We start from the raw sequence: 25,708 nt of genomic DNA, 5'->3' as shown, positions 1-25,708 counted from the left end.
TAGAAAGAGGCAAACTACAGTCCATATTAGTATTCCTAACAAAATCACAATCACTAGATCTTTCTGCCCATAGCCAGGAGTATTAATGCTCTTTCATCTGGATATTCATTGATATTACCCTACAGCCCATATCACCAAAACAGAACTCCCTTTTATGTGCCTGAAAATCTATGTTCATTCTTACTCTAGCCCTATGTGAGTTTTTCATTGGGGGCACCAAGCATCCTGGTCTGTCCAGAACAGTCCCAGTTTGTCTGGTGTCCTGTCCAGTTAAGCATTTGTCCCTGTCAAAAGTGCTTTTTGTATGATAAATTATATGCTCTCCTTAGTTTAATTTAATGCTTAATTTTCAAAAAGCAGGATGAACCAGATTGCCTATGGTTATAAGAAATGTTTTTCTTCCTACCTTTGTAGAAGAAGATTAGGACTCACCAAGACAATGAGACAGGCAGGGACCTGAAGTCCAGGCACACAAATGACCTCGGGCAGGTGGTCAGGGAAAAGTTGACACCACCAGGGTGGCCAGACAGGCTCAGAAAAGTTTTGCAAGAGTCTTGAGAGAAAAATCTATCCCAAAGATTAGGGGGGAGGGGCAGGTCTCCAGGCTCAAGGGAGATATTTTGGGGTAATACAATCCCAAGGTCAGAAAGAAGAGCATTTTTTAAGGGGGAGCATTTTGCATGGCCCTCTTTCCTCCCTCTTTGCTCCTGAACATTTGGCCAGTGATGTCTCTCTATTTCATTTATGGCAATAACTTCAGGTCTTGTGTGTGGTCATAATGGTGATCTATGTATGCCATCTACAGTGGGCATGGATAATGAATCCTATTTTATTTCTTAATTAAGAAATTGAAAGTGCCGCAAATTACTGCAATTAACATGGATTTTCTTCCTCATTTATTTACTTATTTAAATGCCTGAAATTGTACCCTTAGCTTAAACCAACCACAGGGTTCAGAGCCTATTAAAATATATAGCAATCATTAAAATATTTATTCTTCTCCAACAGTGAACTTGCAATTTGGAAATGGTGGTGATATCTTTGTATGTGAAATCCTTCCCCCAAAATATATATCTATTGAATTCAAACCATTCAGCTTGGTAATTTTAAAAGTTGAATTTATTGTCATTCTTTGTGTGACTGAAATAAGCTAAGATTTTCAAAAGGCCCTGTGTTATGTTGACCTTAACCAGTATTGTTGTTTTCCTTGTAAGTCCTTGGGGATATGAGCATCACCATGTTTTCAGAAGTTCAACATTCACTGAAAGATAATAATTACAATATGAGGGTGGTTGAAGCCATCTAACTGTTTCAAAACAATTGTATTTTAAATAAACTATTTAGCTTCAAATTATCTAGTACTTTTGAAGATTCAACCTTGGTCTTCATTCTTGGGTTTTTGTATTTGTATTTGGTTTTGTTTCTAACTGGTTTGCATGGAGACAGAGCTCAAGACACAGTGGTGGAAATTAACCAAAAATATGCTTCAGAAACACAAACCCTTTGGTGTGGGTCAGCAGCCATGGGAAGCTACACCCAGCAGGGGTGTAAATGGGTATGGTTTTACCAGAAAGCAACTGGGAAATAGCATCTCAAAAACCTTAAAAGACACAAACCCTTTGAAGTTCAGCTATTCCACTTCAAGGATTTAGAAAAAATTAAGATTGTACCAAGATTTAGCTAACAATTACATTCATGGCAGCCCTGTTTATAACAAATAAAATAGGTAAAATAAAATACCAAAATATGCAGCAATAAAAAGGATTGAGTAAATTATAGTACAACCTTACATTGGAATAATAAACAGCTATTAAAAACTAAGTGGTTTGTATTAGTTATCGATGGCAACATTACTCCAAAACTTATCAGTTTAAAACAACAAACATATATCTTCTAACAGTTTCTGTGGGTCAGAAATCTATAAGCAATGGCTGAGCTGGGTCCCATGACTCACAGCCTCTCAGAATCTATAGTCAAGGTGTTTGAATCATCTCTAGGCTTAACTTGGAGAGGATCCACTTTCAGGCTCACTCAAGTGGTTGTTGGTAGGATTCGGTTCCTCTGGCCTGTTGGTTGAAGGTCTCCCTCAGTTCCTTGCCTCGGTTTCACTGCCCTATTTTCTAGAGAGCAGCCCATGATGTAGCAGTTGGCTTCATCACAGAAATCAGACCAGAGCTGACATCCCATCACTCTTGTTATGTTCTATTGGTTGGGAATAAATCAGAAGTCCAGCTCACACTCCAGGGGAGCAGATTATACAATGTGAGGATATGAGAGGGCAGGGATCATTGGGGACATCTTAGAAATCATCTACCACAAGCTGAAGTTTATTTATGACAAAAGATTTTCATAATGTCTTATTTGATGAAAGAAAAGCAGGTCACAAAGTAGTATGTGCAGTATGGTCCCAGTTTTGTAAATTAAAAACAGTAGGAAAACATATATCAATATATATACATAAATGTTCATGAAATAATCTGTAAGGGTTTCATGGGTTAATGGTGGTTATTCCTGGGTGGTGGTATGACAGATAAGTTTTATGTCCTATTTCCTAAACTGTATTTTCTGGTGTTTTCTAAAACAAGCATGTATTGTTTACAATTTTAAAAAGATTAAATATTAAAAAACAAAGCAATTAAATACTCTAGACTTCATGTTTCTGACCTCCATTTATGTCTATCTTTACAGCACTACTTCTTGCTTACTATCTGAAGTCAACCAAATAGAAGTTCACAGGACCCTTCATAGAATCCATTGATCGCACCGTGACCAAGGACATTGTGAGTACATTCTAGAACTTATTGCTGTGTTTGTGTCTTCTAAAACAATTATTATCACCAAAAATACTACCAGGGAAAACAAATTATTTTTCCCTCTGAGGTCACTAGGACCACAACTATGATTGACATTAGAGAAGTGAGTCCTCCCCTTAAGCCAGTGTCATCCCAATTCAATTCTGGTTGCTTCCAGACCACAAGCTAGCATGACCCATGGCCACCTTCCCTGTAGAATTCCAAAAGGATAGTTTCTATTTGTGTGTCAAAAATAGATGAGCAGATCTGGCACTGCTGAACATATTTGTAAATTTGAAAAAGAAGAGGGGATGGGTGAGTGAGAAGATAAATTCATTTATAATCCCCACACTTCATTAGTTTTCTGTGCAATGCCACCAGGAGGGCCTGAGTTGGGATGCCACTGGTTCAGGGTGGGAATAACTTCTCTAGCAATGTAAATGGTATTTTAAGGTTGTTTACTTATGAAACTACTGTTTTTCCAAACATAGATTTTTGGTTGTTTGACGAGTAGACAGCTGATTTATGCCAATATAGAACACAATGAAAGCTGCTTAGGATAGGTGAGCTGGTATTAATGGGGAAGGCAATGGTTTCCAAGATGGCAGGGGATAAAAACCATGTCTGAAATACTGGTGGATCTTTTTCCATTGTGATCTATGGTACAATAGCTGGTCTGAAAGATAACACTTGGTGGTTTAATATTACCAAACCGAAAAGTGTCTGCCTACTGGACACAAGGCAGAGCCAAACACAGAACACTGAGTATTGCAGAAGTGAAATTCAAGAAATTCATTTGCAGTGCCAAGCTTGAAGGATGGTGAGCTAGTGATCAAATCTGAACTCCTCAATGGTTTGTAATCAATGGTTTTAAAAGCAGAGCTTGAGGATTAGGGCTTAGGGGTCAAGGGCAAAGCTGATTGGTTAACTCTTGTGTAAGCTTCAGTGGTTTTCTTTGGTCTGATTAATTCAGTTCCTGATGTCATCTTGTCTGATGCCTTTGTTGCTGTGGTCAGGTGATCTAACCAAGTTGAGGAACCAAGAGCCTGCAGAATATCTCATAATTGTGTGTCAGTGATGTTCTGTCTAAAGCAAAGGCAGCAACTAGACGTCTAGTGACCTTTGTTATTGTTTTAAGTTATCATTATTTTGTGTTTAACTACGGTAGCTATGTTTTTTTTTTATTATTGCAAGCAAAGTGTACATTAAAACATATTTTCTGGGACTTGTTCACAGGCAGGCCTATGACTAACATACTTTCTTAATCTTTAACTATAAGCTACATGACAACCAAAGCAATTGAAACGTTTAGTTAAAGGCTACGCCTATATCTCTGGACTCTTGATCTAATACCTAAACATACTTACTGTTAGCTGCTGATTTCACTAACAATAGAGCACATTTCCCTCATATAAGTCCCAAATGGGTGTTTGTCTAAGTGGTGATCAGCAATCCAGGTGCCTCCTATCTTGTGGCTTCACTGTCTTCTAAAGCCTCTGAGTTTTATGCCAGATCTTCTGCATCGCTTGGTTTACAAGAAAGGAGAGAGTAAAGATGCCACACCCACTTCCTATCACCCTGGTCTACAGCCAACACACATCACATTTCATTGGAGAGAGCTAGTCACGTGGGCCTCACTTTGATGAAAGAGGCCTTGGGTTAGTCATTGGCTGGCAGTAATTTCCCAACAACTCCCCTCTGTGGCAGGGGAAAATACATCATGGGCTCTGTCAGGAAATGTCATAGTGTTAAAAAGTTCTTGCTGAGAAAATTCTTAGTGGGCATTCATACATTGATCGTAGAGCAGGGATTAGTTGACTTACCAATTACTCTGACAATGAATCTTTCTGCCCCACATGAAGGAATTTCTAATACCAATCTCTCATGCCTAAGGCAACAGCCACTGATAATAGGGCTTTAAAGACTCAAGGTGGTTCTACACTGAAAGTGCCAGGTGTGCCTGCCAATGCCGAAAATCCACCACTGCCACTGGACTCTCAAGATGTCAGCCTTCAAACGTGTCTCTCTCTAAGCCTTAGTTTCTTGTTATTATACAGAATGACAAGAATAGGATCTACCTCACAGTGTTAATGTGAAGCCCCAAATAAATAATCACAGTATGCATTAGCAACACATGAGAGACTTCTCCAGTAGGTATCCTCATATGACGATTAATCTCAGAAATGCCTGCCTTACCAACACTATAACAATTGCTGGTTCTTGTAATATCATTTTTACTATAAGCTACAATTATGATGATTAGCACTACCACAAATAATAAAAATCACTTCTCTACATTGATTTATATTTAAGTATTTGACTCTCATCTCATGACACCACCATAAAGTGGAAAACAGACTCATTATTATCATACCCATTTCATAGGTTCGAGAACTGAGCATCATGGAGGATCAGTGTTAATGACCAATATCCCATTATAGCTCAGTCAGAGTTGCCATTTGACTCTTAAACCCACATCTTTTAAGTCAAGATGATACTACTACACCAAATTTAAACTGAGACCTTGTGGGGAAAATTGAATCATTGAGGAGGTGTAGTCTCAACCCCTCACTGTTCAGATGAAATGGGGATGCCTTTGAGGATTTTTCTTTTTTATACCACTGGTCTCAGGTTGTCTTGTCTCCTTTAAGATTAGTCAGTCTAATTGCACCTCAGTCAGGGGTGGGGAGGAAGGGCAAGTAGTGATGGTGTTGGTAATGTCATTTTACATAAGCCATAAAATGTACAGGGTTCATGGACATTACTCCAAGAGACATGAGTTTCTTGGGGCCCCAGAAGGAGGAAAAGTGGGCACTTTTTCTCTACTCTGGCATATTGGAGACATCACTGGTCAGCATCCCCAACCTTAGGGAGGCGAGTGATAGACTGGAATCCACATCTAGGTTTCTTAGGGTTTTGGGTTGTTTTTTTTGTCTTACATTCAACTTGTTGGCCTTTCCCTGATAACTTTAATGACAAATTCTTTAGTGACTTTATTCTTTCTATTGAGAGAAAAAACAATTTCTGGTAGCCTTGTGTTTGTAATATAAGGTCTTTGGAGACCATGTTTGACCCTGTGTTGGGTGATTCCAACTGCCAGTAGCAATGAGCTATAATGGACATGGGTCTTAATGTAGAGAGCAGCGCTCAGGCCCAGACCTGCTGCTGACTATTGTGTTATCATGAGGGTCCTTTAGATTCTATAGGCCACGGATCTGTAAAATCAGGTAGATGATGCGCACCCTAGTCACCTCCCCCACTTTCTTATGGAAATACTGGGTTCAAACAAGGAAATAGAAAGTGCTTGGAGAAGCATAACATGCTAGATAAATGCAGCAGAGAGTCATCATTATCACTGTGCTATTGCCATTATTATTTTGTGGTCAGCTCAGCTTTTCTTAACACGGAGCAGTTAAAGAAGTGGCAACTGTATTGGTTTTCCACTAGGAGGGAGAAGGGGCCAAATAAGGCTCTATTTTTATCCCATTTTAGTGTCCAGTTGTGTTTTCTTTGTCATAACAGCTATGTCTAATCTGTTTGTAAGTACTTTAATTACAGTGGAATTTCATTATACTTACCCCTAACAAAAAATAGGCTAAGTAAAAAAAAAATTTTAAATCCTAAAAATGGTAGATTTCCCTAAAGGCTGAGTTAACTTTCACCAGCAACCGGAATACTACTACCTTTGATTCCACCTCTAAACTTGGTACCTATAATTTTTAATAAATTATTTAACAAATTTAAACAATTGTAATTGTACCTGCAAGTCCACTAATAGAGAGAAAATGACAAAATCCATTAGTCATCAGGCTTTGGTTCATAAATTGTTCATCAGCTGAAATACATTTTTCCCATGGCCATGAGGAGTTATGGAAATAGGAAATTTAAAAATCAATATTGGCAGACTGGGAGAGCTATACAAAGAAATATAATATGTCACCTCTAACCCTGGAATGTGGCCATTCTGTTGCTTCCTGCAGCATCTCAATACGCTTGCCTCAGTATAATCATCAAATAGACAGGTGGACACCTCCCTCATTCAAAGGACAAGATAAATGTTGCAAAGTAGGGAAGTTGGAAGGGGTTTTGCAAACTTATATCCCAAAGTTACCATTTTACAGATAAGAAAACTAAGTCTCACACAGGCATATCCAAGGTCATACAAATGAGCATGTATTAAGATGATACCTAAGGGGTGTATATTAGTCATATATTGTTGTTGTAACAAATTACCACCATTTTAGTGGCTTAAAGCAACATAAATTTACTATCTTACAGTTCTGTGATCTGAAGCCTTATATAGGTCTCATTGGCCTAAAATTAAAGAATTGATGGTTTTGAACTCTCTTCTGGAGACTATGGAAGAATCCATTTTCTAGCCCTTTCCAGCTTTTAGAAATGCCTACATTCCTTAGCTTGTGGCCCCTTCCTCCATCTTCAAAGCTAATAATGTTGCCTCTCTCTGATCTTTTTTCTGAAGTCACATCTTTAACCACAGCCCCAACAGGGAATTGATCACCAGTAGGGGGCATTCAGGAGGCAGCCAATCAATGATTCTCTTATCATTGATGTTTCTATCTCTCTCTCCCTCTCCCTTCCTCTCTGAAATCAATTAAAAATATATATTTAAAAAACAATAAATGAAATAAATGTCATTTGGCCTAAGCCCAAATCTGATTTTGGCACAGGAACAAAAGATGTTCCAGTCATCTGAATAGCAAGGATGAAAAAGATGCCAGGCATTGTCGTATGTTCACTCCTAGGGAAGTCCTGTCACAGAACTTCAGGGCTGACCTTAATGTTCATCTTAATGGAAAGGTATCTGCAAGGAGGGTACAATGACTCATTTGTTTCCACCTTTGAACTCTCTTTCCTCCCAACCTCCCAAAGGCTCTCTCTCTTGAGTCACTGCTGAGCCCAGCCTCTGTACTAGAATAGCTCTGATTGTCCAAACAGACATCAGGGACTCCAAACCACCTTCATTTCTCCATATGTCCAGCTGCAATGTCTAAAAGAAATGGTATTTAACAAAGGGACTTCCTATATCTCGTAGAAGACTGTGTAGACACTGTATTAGGTCAGCCATAGTTGTAGAAAAAATGGGTTTGATTCTCCTGCATGCCTTGATTCAAGTGGTGAGAGTGAAGCACTTCAACACAGTAAACATCATTGCCTTCCCATAAGTCCTTTCAGCAAGAACATAATATTAACGCCTTCTGATTCTTGTAAGGCTTCACATTTTACCAAGCACTTCCATCTCTGTTATTTCTTACAAATTTCAAAATATTTCTTGGGGAGGAAATTATGTAAAGAAGAATAGAGATTCAAAGAGTGACTTACCTTAAGTCACAAAGCTAGAGTGTGAAATTGGACCCAAGTCTTTTGAACACAAGTTGTCTCTATTACATTATCCCGAAAAGTCTACCCTGATAAAAGACCTTTGTGTCCCACAACCCTGGAAGTTTGGGGACAAAAGAGAACCAGGAAGGGTAAAGAAAGCAGAAAGCTGAGTGAAAAATAATCTGAATTTCACATTTTGTCTCAGGTCAGTCCTGAGGTTACTGGTTTTTAACTCTTTCTTACTTTACCTCAGTGTTTTGAACTCTCCAAAAATACTCTCATGTCCTTATCTCATTTGGTCAGCTCAGCAACACTGTGAGATAGGCAGAGCAGATCTGACAGATGAGGAAACCAAAGAGAAGTTAGATTCTCACCCAAAAGTAGATGGCCACTGGGTGGCAGAGTTAGACCTGGAACCCAAATCTTTGGGATAGGAATGGGGCAGGAGAAAAGTACCCACTGAAAGAGGTAGGAAGGAAACATTTCATTAACAGATTAATCAAAATTCATATACATTTCACAACAGATCTAAGTTAAACGATTATGCTGTATGCCTTAAACTTATACAATGATGTATGTCAATTATATATCAATAAAACTGGTAAAAATATATTTAAAAATTCATATAAAAATAAAAAGGTATGAGAATAGCCAAAAGAATTTTGAGATAGAATACAAAGAAAAAGGACTTATACCACAGATATCAAAATACATGATAAAAGAGTATGATTGAGGCATAGGGATATAGAGACCAATGGAATATATTCAAAAGTCCAGAAAGAAATTCATGCATTTTTGGAAATTTGGTACCTGACAAGGGTGATAACAAATAAATCAGCAAAGTACAAACTATTTGTTATATAGTATTACAACAATTGTCTCTCTTTACTGGAAAATTAATATTAGAGCTGTATTTCATACACAAAGTATTGCAAATAAACTCCAAATTGATTTAAGGCTAAAAGTTCTTCTAAAATGTTTAGCCCTGGCTGATATGGCTCAGTGGTTGGAGCGTTGGCCCTTGGACCCAAGAATTGCAGGTTTGATTCCTGGTCAAGGGCACATAGCTGGGTTGTAGGTTCAATCCCCAGCCCTGGTTGGGCACATGTGTAAAGCAACCAATAGATGGGTCTCTCTCAGATTGATGTTTCTCTCCCCCACCCCTTTCTTCTCCCTTCCACTCTTTCTGAAAATCAATGGAAAAAATATCCTCAGGTGAGGATTAACCAAAAAACACCAAAAAAAACTTAAACTATTAGAAGAAAATTCAGTAAGACGTTTTTATATCTAATCAGGAAAAGATTTCTCAAGATTCGAAAAAAAGAACAAAAGAAAAAATGAATAAATTAGATTTCATTAAAACTGAAGACTTCTATATGACCAAAGACACCTTGAACAAAGCCAAAAGACAGGTGAGAGATTTGCAAGAGGAGTTTACAATGCATTTGATCAACACAGAATTCATATTTACAATATTGGGGGGTACAATAGATAAAAGCCAAACAACACAATAGAAACAAAGACAAAACATAAAAATGGACAGTCCACAGAAATGTAAATCAAAATGGTCTATAAAAATATGAAAAGATGTCCTACCTCTTTAATAATCAAGGAGCTGCCAATTAAAGCTAAGAGATGCCATGTAGCACCCACCAACTGTCAAAACCAAAATGGTTTAACAATACCAAGTTTTTTGTGGGAAATGGGCACTGTGTTCTGGAGGGGGTGCAAATTGTGTTAACCTCCTCAGAGAGCAATTTGGAAATACCTTGTAAGCGTGAAAAAAAATGTATCTCTATGACAACTAGTTTTATATCTAGATATATGCCCTAGAAAAACTCACTCCTATGTGGAACAGGACATGTAAGAGGCTGTTTGTTATTTCATTCTTTGCAAGATTGAAAATTAGGGAACAATCTCAATGCCCATCTGTAGGACAATGGAGAGGCAGTGTACATTCCAGAGCAGTGAGCCCTGGTGAGCTGGAGGATGTGTCAAGAGGATAATTCTGAAAAACCCAAGCTGAGTTTAAAGAATCAAATCGTATTAATATACCATTCACTTTCTTGTTTAAACATAGAAAGTAATATTGTCTCTCACTTATGGATTCAAACATGTATGTGGCTTCTCAGAAGAAGCAGGAAAAGAGGCTCAATGACCATTCCTAGAGGGTTGAGCTGAACCTATAATGTGTTATTTCTTTAATTACAAATAAACTAAAACAAATTTAGCAAGATGTTAACATTATAACACTCTGTGCTGTGGCCATTGTGTTGGATAGTGTAAACAATTGAGGAAAGAAAGTAATTCACCAGCCACCTCTTTGTCCTCTGATGGAAATGAGAAGGCAGTGGGGAGCATAAGTCTGCAGGACACAAGCTGACAGCTTTGATATTATTGTGGCTTTGGATTTCAGCTCATATACAAACACTGAGACAGTTCCACACACGGGAGGGGGCGGGTCAAGAAAGAAGCACTGCCAAGCATGATAGTCAAGGCACACAGGGGGCCCAGCCAGCCCTGGCTCTGCCAGGGCATCAAAAACAGCATCTTCTGGCTAGGACTAGGGCCCACGAATAACAATGGCTTAAATACAATAGGAGAGGATTTCAGAGGTAGGCAGTTCAGATTTCAGGGGCTAATATGGTGGCGGCACAATGTCCAGGACTCAGGATCTTTTCATCTTTCTGCTGTGTCATCCTTAGGTGTTTGAGTTCCATCTCCAAGGTCACGTCATTATCTGAGATGGTCACCATCCATGCATGAAGCAGGAAGGAGGGGGCGGGGTATGGCAAAATGATGAAATCAAAATGCCACGCAGTCACTTGGTGACCTACAGAACAGAGTGAGCTAAAGCCTTGAAGACAGGTCAGAGGAGCAGTGACCAAAGTCAAGGCTGAGTCTCAGCTTCAACCTTGGGCATTTCTGCTGGGATAGGGGTCACCTTGCCGTCATACTAAAGAGCCATTTCCACTTCTTCCCTGGTCTTCGCCATGACATCCAGGGAAAGACACACTCGTGAATAACTTGTCTCTGACTCTTGAGGGAATTTGATCACTTATGTATGATGATTCACAAGAGATGCCAATCAAATATCATCAGTGTGGCAGCCGAGAGTCCAGAGAAAAGAGAGAAAAGGGCATCAATGTCTCTGATGTGAGACCAAGCCTACTCTCCCAGAACCTGGGACGCTCCAGCCCACAAGTCTCACCAGCTTGCTGTGGTCTCGAAGGCCATCACAGGGACTTTAGCAGTGGATATGAGCAAAGGCTGGGTGAGATTCCTGTGGGAACACAAGTTTCCTGAAGGGCTGTACTTCATGCCCTCTAATGTGGTGATCTATTTCCAAACCAGACAGTTGAAGTGGGAAAATGATTGAGCAGGGGTTATTCCCATCCCTGAGACCAACCTAATAGTAGCACCCAATTCTTCACACTCACAATTTATTCATTGCACACAACCCTCTCTGAAAGAAGTATTACCCTTATTTTTCAAAAAGGTTGGGAACTCAAAAAAGTTAAGTGACATTCCCAAGGTCACCAAGTTGGTGTCAAAGCCAGAACATAAACCCACCCCAAATATCAACACACCCCATATCCTCTCCTACACTTTTCTTCCTTTCAAAAATCTAAAGAATTTCAGTGTATAACAGGCTTCATGGGCTAGCTCACCTTACAGGTGGTGGGAGTAAGGCACATGGAGGCTGATGACAGAGATGAAGGTGAACCTCCATTTCTTGGCTCCCAGTTCAACTCTTTCCTCACTATGACTCACTGTGTCCATGACCTGACCACCACATTCATTCAAAAATTGATTTAACAAATATGTATTGAGCTCTTACCAAGGGCCAGGCACTGGGGACACAGCAGGTTGAAAACAGAAAGCATCTCTGTTCTCATGGAGCTCACATTCAACTGAAAAGATAAATATATACAAAACAGTTCATCAGATGAGAGTAGTAAAGCAGGGTGAGAGGGGCAAAAGAAAGGATATGCTTTTTTAAAGGATGGCCAAGAATGATACCTGGCTATGAGCTTCCCCAGCAAAATCCTTTCCAAAATCTTTGTATCCACAGTGTGGTGTTGGGCCGACAATGAGCAGGTTAGACACAAAACGGTAGGCATGGGATCCCCAAAGAAGAAGGGGAATTCAAAAGGGATCCCAGCACTGCCATAGTCTGGCCAGGGGACAATCCTCACGGTAGGGTGGATGGCCACCATTTAGCATAATACCAAAGGAAATGGCCCAATGAGTTAGGATCTTAAGGAAGATACCCTCACAATCTGGTAATAGACAGCCTTCGAAAGCCTCTGAACACGCTTTATGAGAAAGGGAAATTGAAGATGAATACCTGGAGAATTTCAGTGGTAGGAAAGAAGCCTTCAGACATGCTTCAGGATCTTATTGAAAAGGTTGCCTTCATAGACTTAAGAGGTTATATCTCTAGGACAGGTCCTAAAAGTAAAATAGTAAGAAGACCCTGATTGCACCTTAGAAACAATATGGAAATTCATTCCTGTCCAAGACCCAGAGAAAAGGCTTTATGCAAAAATTGCCACACGTCATCTATTTTATACCCATAAAGTGGTATATCTGTACATTGATTGTGTAAAGCAAGTTTTCTAAAAGGCTTAGCAATCAAATCAATTAACAACAGAGAAAACCATGGCCCAAATACATGTCTGTATTTTACTATTGAAATCGCCCCCAGGAGAATTCTGTGAAGCTGGGGGTTCAAGGAGAGGCCATAAGGAACAGCTGGAGAAGCCTCAGGACAGGGTCCGTGCCAGCCTGGGAAATGGAAAGGCTCAGAGAAAGCTAGGAAGGGCAGTGCCCAGAGCTAAGGGACTGTGTGCCTGGAGGTGACAGGAACAGCCCGCCTGGATGGTGTAGCTTGCTGCCTGCTCCAAGTGCCATAAGTAATGTTGTAGATGAAGTTGGCAGGAAATGTGCAAAAAGTTAACACTTTCTCTATATTCTCACGTCTCTCTCCCCCATCACCACTGCTGCTTCAGGAAAGTCTCAAATCTATTCTAAAGTTAACTCTCCATCTCAGCTGAGGATTCACCCCTTACTGTCCCCCAATTAGGCTCCTTGATTCTCTCCTAGTCCCTCCCTTTCAATTAGTTTCTTTCTTGATAAACATGTGACCTTCCATTTTTGAGGGGAATAAAAAAAGAAAAGGAAAGAACTTTCTTTGGCCCTGCTTTCCCCACAAGTTTGCATTCCATCCCTCCACGTAATTGCCAGACTAAAGAAGTCCTTTCATACTCACTGTCTTCCCTTCCTCATGTTCTGCTTTCTGCTCCCACAATTCCACAGAAACTTCTCTAACTGCCAGATACAGCAACCTGTCCAAGCCTTTGGTCTCAGTGGCATTTGTCACTGTATAACCATTGCATGGACCCAATATCTTAAAACATTTGCCTCCTTCAGCCTACATGACCCTATTCCACTGGTCTCTCCTGAAACTTCTCACCTCTTTCCCAGTCCCAAGACCCACCCACCATCACCACCACCACTTTAGTCCTTAACTGGGGAGAAGAGACAGGAATCATCTAAATCACTAGATGGAGTCGCACACTTTTTTAGAAAATCTGATAGAAGTTTTAAAGAATCTCCCCCAAATATTGTTTATATATACGCATACATGCATATGCATATATAAATAAATATTATTTCAGAGGAAGATGACAAACTCCCTAAATTAAGAGTCTCTGTCCCAGAGAATAGCCTTTTGTATAAAATGGAATTCTGATGCCATGTGGCTGTTCCCTGCTCCTTTTAAACCACATATTCTTAGGAAGTTCTTAGTTTCCATGGGGTGCTCTAACGAAGCAAAGCCATTTATCAGAAGGCAGGAGCCCAGGGTTGTCAGCCTAGGTTTCACATCTAAAAGACTTGAACCAAAATTGATACCTCTGTAAAAATAGGTATTATAATTTCTTCCCTATCACACAGAAGATTGGGAGTTTGAAAACATTTTGGAAATTTCAGAGTACTGCAGAATTGATTACCATTAAAACCATTGATTAACATCTTTAGAGATGCACCCACCAGCAGGTGTCAACATGGGTTTGATTCCTGTCTTTGACAGCATGTTATAACTTGACATGGGTTCATTTCCCAATTTGTAAACTGGAGATGATGATAGCTATTCTAGCCACATCGTAGAGCTGGTGGGAATATCAAATGAAATAATGAATATGGAAGGACCCTACAACCCAACAAGACTCAGGTGCCTGCCATTTCCCATCCTTTCTTTGTCCCTCTCCATGTGCATTAATTGAGCTTTGTGAGCTCAATAGAATGATGATGAACTCTCAAACGTCCCATCATGCCCAACAATAGAGCATTCCTACAAAATAATTTGAGTCAAATTAGACTCCAATGAGTTAATCATGGGTAATGTAATGATAAGAAGCAGCAAATAAATTGATAATAATTGGATACTTATTCTTTTTTTTTAAAGCGGGATATAGAGAGAAAGAATATAGTGTGTGAGAAAGATTATCTTTTGTAGAAATAATCACTCCTTCTGGCCACTTGGCCCATATTTGAACCCACCCCAGGAACACTGTTGTTTCTCTGGTATTCTGGGTTTCATAAAATACTCCCTGGCCTAAAGTCCTGGCTTTACCCTGATATGTGTGTTCAGACCTCTAGTAGTATGCACAGGTTTCCAGCTCCCCAAGAAAGACCTTGGCATCTGGACTTATTATGCCTTCGTGTTTCCAGCCCTTCCTTCTGTGCTCCACTGTGCTGAGCTGACATCCAGGGTGGTAGGGGTCAGGGAATGATGCAGACAAACTGGCAAGCTTAAAGTTGATCTATCTCTTCCTTTGCACCAGGTTCTACCTAGTTTCATAAAGAGGTAGGATTTCCATGCTGCTGTACAAAGGGAGGGATTAACTACTATCTGGCGAAGACAAGCCAAGTCGCTGTCAAAATCAGATAACACAGCAAGAAGAATTTCTCAACAGTCTCTAGGACCTGGGAGGGATGAAACGGACCCTTCCTTGAAGAAGTGAGAAGGACCAAGTATCTGGGGCTCCTTGTGCAGGAGGTTGAGGAAATGGAAGGGAGGCTAACATTTATTGATCCAAGGATATTACTTACATTACTTCTTTAATCTACTCAACAATACCCCTGGCACAGATGTATTTTCCATCTTACCAACAATGAACCTTAAAATCAGGCTAAAACTTGAGAACTTCACTGAGCTGCAGGAGTGACAGGAAGTGAAGTGACCATTCCTGGTGACCTGCAGAAATGTCATAGACTGGAGAGTGGGAGGTTACCAAGGAGGCTGAGCACCCAGGGGACTCACCAGCTCCATAGCCGGATTCTGAATAGGGCAGGATGGATCATCACCAGCCAGGGACTAGTCCATATCAGGTGCTTCACAAGGAAGAGGATAATTCAGAATCATTATAGAGCAACCATCAACTTCAAACCCAGCACCATAGACCCTGCAGACTGTTCCTTCAGCATCAGCACTCGAAACTGGCTTTTCTCTTCCACCTTAGAGTAGTGTTACTGTCAAAGTGCCTATGATACAAAAGTTCGCAGGGCATATTAAACAGGCATATCCCAAGTCCCACTCCTAGAGATTCAGATTCATAAAACAGGAGTGGAGCAGAAATGTGCCTTGAGCAAACTTCCCAGTTTTTTCCAATGCAGGTGAACTTGGAAGAAAAATTGAGAAACCAACCCTCTGATAGTCTATTGTTTCATATACCATCTTGTACTGTAGACTCTTAGGTCTAACCCCCAACACTGGATTATAAGCTTCTCCGGGGCAGGAACTGTGCCTTCTCATCTTTGTACCCCAGAGTCTAACAGAGTACCTGGCACTTGTTTGGTTGGGGTCACCAGATGTGGAGGGTGAACCATAAAACACATCTCATTCCCATAGGAACAGCTTCATATAAAGGATTTGTGTTGTTGACAAGGGTCACTACACCCCAAATATCATCAGTATGGGCAACAATATTGACCCATGGATGCTAGAGTGATAGGGCTGAGAAGTACCCAAATTCATTCTGCAACATCCATAAAGCAAGGGCACCACTCTGGATCTCTGTGGTCACTCTGATCTGTTAGATTATGCTCCATGCAATGCTTTACTAGAGATTCTCTGATCAATGGAATCCAGTGTAACTTACAGTCACTTTGTAACTGAGGGAACTGAGGCCTAGAGACACATTCAAGGTTGCACCACGAATCAGTATCAGACCAGGTCTGGATTTTCTGGACGGTGCTTCCTTAAAACCACAGATTCAAAGAAGGACCCATATTTGGGTTTTGTATTTTCTTTAAAAATGATCAGCAACTTTTTTTTCTTTTTTTAATGCCTCCACTGCTTGCTACAGGGACATTTATCACAAGAAGAATGCTTCATTTTAAAGTTCCCTGTACAGCTCTTACCAGGGCCCTGGGCCATGGAAAGTCTTCTTCTGAGCTCCTCTGAATTCTAAGAGAGAAACAAAATTAGAGTTTAATTGAATGTGTGATTCCTATTGATTGTGGCAAGCATGCTTCTTACAGGTCAGATTACAATGCAGAGGCATGATAGTGTTTATGACACATACCGGTATTGTGTGTGATTTTAGGATGCTGGCCCCTTTTCTCAGCCCTGGGATTATAACCTAGAGGCAGGTTTTATAGGATTGGGGTATGGGCTGCAGGGGATTTCACAGAACAAGCTCTACAAGGGCGTCCCCACGCTCCACATGTTAACCAGTACGGAATTGTCGATGCCCTGCACTCATTGAGAGCCACATCCCTTTCCAGCCAAATGCCTAGCGAATCAAGGAACTAACTCATGGAACTAACTCAATGTCTGGTTCTAAGGTGTCCTCCTTCTCTTTCCTATTCCTTCTATTTTTGGTTGTTTGTCAATGTCACCCTCCTGTCTTAATGTTCTTATGACTCCTCAGGTATTCCTGCTACTATGTCAGAGCCCCTGTGAGGCGCATTCCTGTTGATTCTCAGGCCTGATCTTCCCTTTTTCCCCCTTACCCAAAGTCCCACACACTAAATTACAGAGGATGGCAGACCCCCATTGGTAGTAGATCCAATGAGTGAGGCTGGGCCCTTTCTTCTTTATCTACCTGTGCTAATGATCCTATCTAATAAAGAGGGAATATGCTAATTAACCATCACTCTGTCACAAAGATGGCTGCATCCACAGCTGAGGCCAAGTTCCCATAAGGAGCCTTAACAAGCAATCAGCAGGGACCTGAGGCTACACCCTCCCCCGCCCCCGTGGGGCTTGACAGGGGACCTCAGGCAGGCAGGGCTTGACAGGGGATCTCAGACCGCACCCTCCACCTGGCAGGGCTTGACAGGGGACCTCAGGCCACCTTCCACACCTGGCAGGGCTTGATAGGGGACCTCAAGATGCGCTTCCCATCCTGGTGCTGGGCTAGGGGACCTCAGGCTGCTCCCTCGGCCCCATCTCCAGGCCAGGGAACCTCAGGCCACACCCCCCACCAGGTGGGGCTTGACAGGGGACTTCAGGCTGCGTCCCCCACCCTGGCACCAGACCGGGGGACCTCAGGCCACATCCCTCGCCCCAGCACTGAGCCAGGGGACCTGAGGCTGTGCCCCCCTGCCTGGCGGCGCTTGACAGGGGACCTCAAGGTGCACCCCCAGTGCTGGGTCAGGGGAACTCAGGCTGCGCCCCCTGCCCAGGGGGGACCTGAGGCTGCACCCCCCTGCCAATGGGGCTTGATAGGGGACCTGAGGCTGTTTTCCCCTCCCAGTGCTGGGCTGGGGGACCTGAGGCTGCACCCCTCCTGCCTGGTGGGGCTTGACGGGGGACCTCAGGCCATGTCCCACACCTGGCGGGGCTTGATGGGGGGCTCAAAGCACGCCCCACCATCCTGATTTGGGCTGGGGGACCTCAGGCCATGCCCCCCATCCTGGCACTGGGCCAGGGGACCTGAGGCTACATTCCCTGCCCGGCGGGGCTTGACAAGGGTGGGACTAGCCAGGTCTGGATCTATCCCAATGAGGGGGTGGGGCAGCCGGGTCTGGGTCTCACGCGATTTTGAGGTGCATGTGGGTGGGCAGGGACTTGACTCTGGGTCCTGTGGTGTGCCCCAGACTGACAGGAGGAACATTTTCATATACATTTTACTAATTTTCTTTCATCGCTGACACTTCTATTATAGAGAAAGAGCAAATAGCAATATTAATTTATTTCCTCTAATTAATCCCCTTTTAATGTGCATGAATTTCGTGCACTGGGCCACTAGTTTGAAAATAAATTTCTCTGATACAGATCATCTGCTGATCTAATACAGCGTAATCAGCCTCATGATTTTCCGTCAAAGAACCTTCTCTTGTGATGCCCCCCACGCCACTGGGAAGTGGGTAAGAGAGAGAATTGTGTCCATTTTGCAGGGTTCTGAAGCTAAGGATCGAGAGTCAAGCTGACTTACCCAAATTAGTAAGAGAGCCCCTTCAAGAACCAATGCTTCCTACGTCCTGATCTATAAGGGTGTTTCTTTCTCCCCAATCACATTCTTGCTGTAGCTAAAATGTGCTCACAGATTGGCTGGTGTGTCCTCAGTAGGATGGAAGGGACAGAGGAGGAAATCTCTGTTTTTATGTCCTGGAATGTTCCAATGGTTCCAGCTGTGGCTACAGTTCATGACAGCGGGGACTTTTTGCTTGTTTATTTTCTTTTGAAAGATCCTATCTCAATTCCAGCAAACTTTCCAGCAAACAGTACTTTGAGGCAGCTGGGGAAGGAAGGGCTGTTTCTTCCCTGTCATATGTCCTTAAAATAACACGATGGGAGAGGCAAGCCCTCAGGGTCCCCTTGAGGTACCAAGGACAGCATAATGAACTGGCTAATCATACACCATTCACTCCCGAGTTCCAACCGATATGGTAATGAATTGCCAAGGAGCCATTCGCCAGACTGCAGCCATATGGTGAGGGAAGGGACTCTGGCACATGGTAGCCTCACCGGTGGGCTTGTCTGTGTAATTGTTCCCATCCAGGACCTTCCCATCTCTATAGCTGCTAATTAACGTCCTGTTTAAGCTGCTGTTGTCAAAACGAATCATTTGTTTGTTTGCTTTTGTGGCTAGGTATTTCCCTTATCTGGTTAGTAATAGTGACCATTAAGAAATGAAAATGGGAATTTACATAAAAATATTTGAGTTGCACATCTTGCATTACTCAGTAGGTACCCAGACCTAGCAGCACTGGCCTATGGTAGCAACTCCATCCAGTAGCTTATTAAACCCAACAAATTATCATCTTTCCATACAGAAACGCAAATAAGGACTCAGTTCATTAATTTCTCCATTGTTCTTTCTGTCTGTGGACATTACTCTAGTTGGATCTTGAGCTATAAAATGTGGATTTTATTAGAATAGTGATGATAATAAAATAATTGGAAGGAGATTTTATTTATCAGAATTATTCCTGTTGGTTCAAGGGGATGGGGAAATTTTGGGGAAAACAATGTTGGTTTTCTTTCTGCTTCTCTGCTGTTTCTTTGCCTCTTTCATTGGTTTTCTATTTCTTTAAATATATTTTTATTGATTTCAGAGAGGAAGGGAGAGGGAGAGAGATAGAAACATCAATGATGAGAGAGAATCATTTATTAACTGCCTCCTGCATGCCCCACACTTTTATACAATGTTGAATACAAAGAAATTGAGCCCACAACCCAGGCATGTGCCCTGACTGGGAATCAAACCATGACCTCATGGTTCATAGGTCGATACCCAACCACTGAGCTACGCCAGTCTAGCTGTTACACAATTGAAGCTGGAAAGAGTTTGCAGAAAAGCACAACAAAACAGAGCTACTCTGGAGGACAAGGGGATGATGACCCATTACCAGTAAACAGTGAAGCCAATTTGAAAGGAATAACTTTATTAAGGATTTGGGAGAACAGCAGAGAGGGGGAAGCTAGGACCCTGTGTTCTGCTTACATCATCCAGGGTGTGTCCAGTGTCTTAAGTCCCCTTGAATATCACCACTAAGGCACAAAGAGGGGAGTGGCCCTTTGTTCCCTAAACACACCCTTCTGACAGCCTTTTCCCTCTAAAATTTCCTGTTATTAATCTAAACTGATATCCTTTTATACAATGTTGAATACAAAGAAATGGAGGCAAAGAGGACAGAAAACTGAGGTGAGGTGCCCATGGGATGATACTACTCCCTGAGCCTTCTCCTGGGTCCCTTGCTTCCTACAAGACACAGCGGGAGCAATCTCTCTGTCTCCCCACTTCTTGATTTTTCCTGCATCCATAATCCACACCCCAGAAACAGCCAATGTTTTCATTGTGAGAGCAAGATAGTGTCTTAGGTGGCATCTGCGACGTGGTGTAATGCACACAGATTTCCATATGTGGTCCCTTCCAGTAGTCCTCAGCCCCGAGCACCCAAAGCACATGAGAACACAGAGTCTCAGGAGATGCTGACATTTTAATTGGAAGCATCTGTTGCCTTCTCTGTTATTTTTGGCCATGTTTGGTTTATTTGTATGAGCTGATGTTTGTTTACAGACCCGCCTACGTGTTTCATGGGAGGTGGCGCAAAGCCTGGCTTTGCCTCCCTCTCATCGTCCTCTCAAGGAGCCAACTGGGACATGTGATGGGGCCACTCACTTTCTCCCCAGCCTGTTCACTGCTGGGTTTCTCCCCACAGAACTGGGGGTGAGGTGGGCCACGCTGAGAACAGAAAATCACCTTCCTGGGCCCTAGCTGGTTTTGCTCAGTGGATAGAGTGTTGGCCTTCGGACTGAAGGGTCCCAGGCTGAATTCTGGTCAAGGGCACATGCCTGGTTGGGGGCTCAATCCCCAGTAGGGGGCATGCAGGAGGCAGCCGATCAATGATTCTCTCTTATCATTGATGTTTCTATCTCTCTCTCTCTCTCCCTCTCCCTTCCTCTCTGAAACCAATAAAAAAAAAATAGCTATCTATATAATAGAGGAATATACAAATTAGCTAGGACACCATAACATCACAACCAAATAACAGGGACCTGAGGCTGCATGGCGCCTGGCCGGGGCAAGGGACGTCAGGCTGCGCCCCAGCCCAGTGGGGCTTGACAGGGACCCCAGATTGCGCCCCTCGCCCCAGCACCAGGTTGCAGGACCTCAGGCCATGTCCCCCACCCGAGGGGCTTGACAGGGGACCTGAGACTGTGCCCCCCACCTGGCACCAGGCTGGGGGACCTGAGGCTGTGCCCCCCCCCCCCGCCTGGAGGGGCTTGATGGGGGTGGGGCCGGCCGGGTCTGGGTCTCACCCAATGGGGGTGGGGCCAGCCGGGTCTGGGTCTCCTGTGTTTTCAAAGCGAATGCAGGTGGTGGGCGGAGAGTTGACTCTAGGTCCCGCAGCGTGCCCCAGACTCTGACAGGAGGGAGATTTTCATATACATTTTACTAATTTCCTTTCATCTCTGACACTTCTATTATAGATAAAGGGAAAATAGCAATATTAAAATATTTCCTCTAATTAATTCCCATTTAATGTGCATGAATTTTGTGCACTGGGCCACCAGTACTTAAAAAAAAAAAAAGAAAAGAAAATCACCTTCCTGGGAAAATAGACATTTGGGAGAGAAACACTCACCTCTCCCTACTTCCAGCAAAAGAAGGTGGTAGGCCTCCCTGGAGGGCCCACACAGTGGCAGAGCCACTCTGAGACACACACACACACACACACACACACACACACACACACACACACACGAGCTAAGGCCACCGTCCTCAAGTCTCCCACAAGCCTTGTTCCCACCAGCCTCTGAGTCCTGCCCTTCACTTTCTCCTCTATCAGAAAACCCACCCTTCTCTCCATCAAAGCCCAATTGCCTCCCTATAGTCATCTGACTGGCCTGATCATATACCCATCAGTGCTCCTATCGATCAATAATCAATGTGTACTATGTCTTTGCTGTATTCTAAGCTATAGTGGGTTGAACAATGGCACAAAGATCAAGGTTTAAAAGAAGGGGAAAAGACATTTCCAGGAAAGCCGAGAAAAGATTGTGACTGCATTTCAGGTCATTGAGGCGACAGAGAAGGGGGAAGAAAACAGAATGGAAAAGTTAAGACCAGGAAGGACAGGTCGTGTTGGGTTGGCAATCGCTGCTCTAATGGCTGCGGCTCTGCATTCAGTGGGTCCTCACCCTGCCTCTTTGTTCTCAAAAGAGGTGTCGAGGCTGAAAGCCTTTAAGATAAATTCTCTTTGTAGAGCTGCTTGGAGTGGGAGCCACGTAGTTGCTTCTCCTGGAACACAGAGTATTGTGGGGTCAAGGCCTGGGTGGCTGCCGCACCAAGAAATGGATGATGCTCCTTCAGGGTCAGGACTGGAGGACGCCTTAGAGAGGACCTAATCTGTCCTCCACTTTCCAGAGAAACAGCCTGAAGCTTGAGAAGTGAGGGTGTCCAAACCTCCCCACTAGTGCAAGGCAGAGCTGAGCACAGAGCATTTCTCCCTCACCTCTTTCTGTATTTCTCTGGCACCACCGCACTCACATCTTTGATGGGTGACTTTGGTGATACCCTCTTTGAGCCTCAGGGTTCTTTTCTGTAAGACTAAGGAGGACAGAAGAGAACATTTTTGAGGGCTTCTTATAGAATATCAAGTGTTGGTTACAATTATTCTCACATCTAAACCTGACATAGTTCTGTGTTTTACAGTAGTCATTAAAATCCCTGTGTTATAGGGGAGAAAAAAGTCTCTGTGAGCTTAACTAAGCTCTTTAAGATCATAAAGCTCGTGGAGTTGGAATTTGAATCCTGATCGCAATGGTTTCTCCAGTGCCCCCAGCTGTCCTCAGAGGAAAGTGAGAGAGCATGGAACTACTGATCAAGCTCCCCACTTGCCCAGGCCCCTTCATGCTGTTCCTGCCAGTGGAGGTAGGGAGCTGGCCACTGCCCCCAGACCTTGCCACCAATGGAGGGCAGAAGCAGTTACCATGCTCACAAGAGAGCAACCTGGCCCACTCTTTCATGGAGTATCACAATGTCACATTTCCTTTTGCCTGCTGGTCATGGTGCTACCTCTAGAAAGTGACCCAGGCCAGTCCTCTAACCAGCTACAGGATAAGTAGCATTCAGCCACACTCCCCACACTCGGGTGTCTGCCCCACCTAGAGAGAGGCATCGAGATGCCCAGAGTGCCTCTCAGAACAGCCAGAGAGGATAGGTCACTAGCTGGTTCTCATCCACCTGCACAGCAGGCAGCCTGCCCCGCTGCCATTTGCAAAGTCTATTCCCACACTTTGGATTCAGAACACTTCCCCACCAACCTGTGCTCAAAGCAGCTGCACTGTCAGACATTTCTTTGGATGCTCACTCACATGCATGCACACCAAGTCCTGTTATTTTTAATAAGACTGCTTTCCCCACACTGTCCGGCGTTCTCAGTGGTTAGAAAGCCAGTCCACGCACCAAAGGGTCATGGGTTCAATATGGGTTCAATTCCTGGTCAAGGGCATGTACCTGGGTTGCAGGTTTGATCCCTGGCCCCAGTCAGGGAGTAGGAGGGAGGCAACCAATTGATGTGTCTCTCTCTCACGTCAATGTTTTCCTCTCTCTCCCCTCTCTCATCCCCTCCCTTCTACTCTCTCTCAAAATCAATGGGGGGGGGGGGTGGGGGAAGAGAAATCCTATCTAATAAAGAGGGAATATGCTAATTAACCATCACTCCATCACAAAGATGGCTGCACCCACAGCTGAGGCCAAGTTCCCATAAGGAGACTTAACAAGCAATCAGCAGGAACCTGAGGCTACACCCTCCCCCACCCCCGTGGGGCTTGACAGGGGACCTCAGGCTGCCTTCCACACCTGGCAGGGCTTGACAGGGGACCTCAAGGTGCACTTCCCGTCCTGGTGCTGGGCTAGGGGACCTCAGGCTGCTCCCCCCGCCCCAGTGCCAGGGGACCTCAGGCCACGCCCCCCACCAGGTGGGGCTTGACAGGGGACTTCAGGCCACACCCCCCACCCGGCAAGGCTTGACAGGGGACCTCAAGGTGCACTTTCCCATCCTGGTGCTGGGCTAGGGGACCTCAGGCTGCTCCCTCCACCCCAGCGCCAGGCCGGGGACCTCAGGTCACGCCCCCCACCTTGCAGGGCTTGACAGGGGACCTCAAGCCATGCCCCCCACCCAGCGAGCTTGACGGGAGACCTCAAGGTGTGCTTCCCGTCCTGGTGCTGGGCTAGGGGATCTCAGGCTGCTCCCCCGGCCCCAGCGCCAGGCCGAGGGACCTCAGGCCATGCCTCCCACCCCAGCACCGAGCCAGGGAACCTGAGGCTGCACCCCCCTGCCTGGCGGGGTTTGACAGGGGACCTGAGGCTGTTCCCCCCTCCTGGTGCCAGGCTGGGGACCTAAGGCTGTGCCACCCCTGCCTGGCGGGGCTTAACGGGGGACCTCAGGCCATGCTCCCCACCCAGCTGGGCTTGACAGGGGATCTCAGGCCATGTCCCACACCTGGCGGGGCTTATGGAGGACCTCAAGGCACATCCCCCATCCCGGTCTGGGCTGGGGGACCTCAGGCCACACCCCCCGTCCTGGTGCTGGGCCAGGGGACCTGAGGCTATGTTCCCTGCCTGGCAGGGATTGACAGGGGGGTGACTAGCCAGGTCTGGATCTATCCCAATGGGAGGGGGGCCGGCCGGGTCTGGGTCTCATGCGATTTTGAAGCGCATGTGGGTGGGCGGGGACTTGACTCTGGGTCCCGTGGTGTGCCCCAGACTCTTACAGGAGGAAGGTTTTCACATACAATTTACTAATTTTCTTTCATCTCTGACACTTCTATTATAGAGAAAGGGCAAATAGCAATATTAAATTATTTCCTCTAATTAACTCCCTTTTAATGTGCACAAATTTCGTGCACCGGGTCACTAGTATATATATATATATATATATATATATATATATATATATATATATATATATATATATAAAGACTTATTTTCCCTTCTCTCCTGGAAATTCTCTAGATCCCTCTGCAGAACAGAGGCCAAGAAGACAGCCACCCATGCCATATGATTTTACAGACAGCAGAAAGGTCCCTATTCCTAGCTCATGTGGTAACTCCCCTTTCATTGTTTACTGGGGCACTCAAGCCAACAGCCTCGCTCTTTTTCTGGCCTTCTCAGGGGGCATTACGTGGCCCAGTTTGGCACTTGACATATCCTTGGTTCTTGTTCATATCCAAAGTAGCACCTTATAATGCATAGCCTTGCATTCTTATTTAACTGTTTACTATGTGAGGAACTTTTCTCAACTGCAATGTAGCTAAGGTAGGGCAGGGACTGTATTGGGGGCAGTGGATCTCTGAAACACTACCATTTATGTAGCAACTTAAAAACTCTTTCAAACTCTCATATACCACTCATAGCCATGGGCCCTTCCAGGGTAACTCTTCCTGGAAGACCTTTGTCCACCAAATTGACACCCACCCCTCTTTTAAGGTCCACTTTAAGTATTTTCTTTGTGAGGTCCTTGGCCCCATGCCCTATTCCACGTGGCATCAGTAACCCCCTTCCTGTGTCCACTCCCTTGGCTCTTTATACACCTCTACTATTGTCTGA

At 43.9% G+C, this 25,708-nt stretch overlaps 1 protein-coding gene across 1 annotated transcript in view; it reads left to right on the top strand.

Moving 5' to 3' along the window:
* LOC308256081 (urea transporter 2-like) overlaps positions 1-25,708 on the top strand; it is a 147,656-nt gene that overhangs the window by 4,024 nt on the left and 117,924 nt on the right. Inside the window, exon 2 of the mRNA XM_080684078.1 lies at positions 2,689-2,780. The gene's annotated coding sequence lies outside the window, so the exon portion shown is untranslated. The remainder of the gene's footprint in view (positions 1-2,688; positions 2,781-25,708) is intronic.

This window comes from Plecotus auritus, assembly GCF_963455305.1.
Source record: "Plecotus auritus genome assembly, chromosome: 8".
Lineage (NCBI taxonomy): Eukaryota > Metazoa > Chordata > Mammalia > Chiroptera > Vespertilionidae > Plecotus > Plecotus auritus.
Note: the sequence above shows the minus strand (reverse complement) of the source record. Positions and strands in the feature narration are given on the sequence as shown.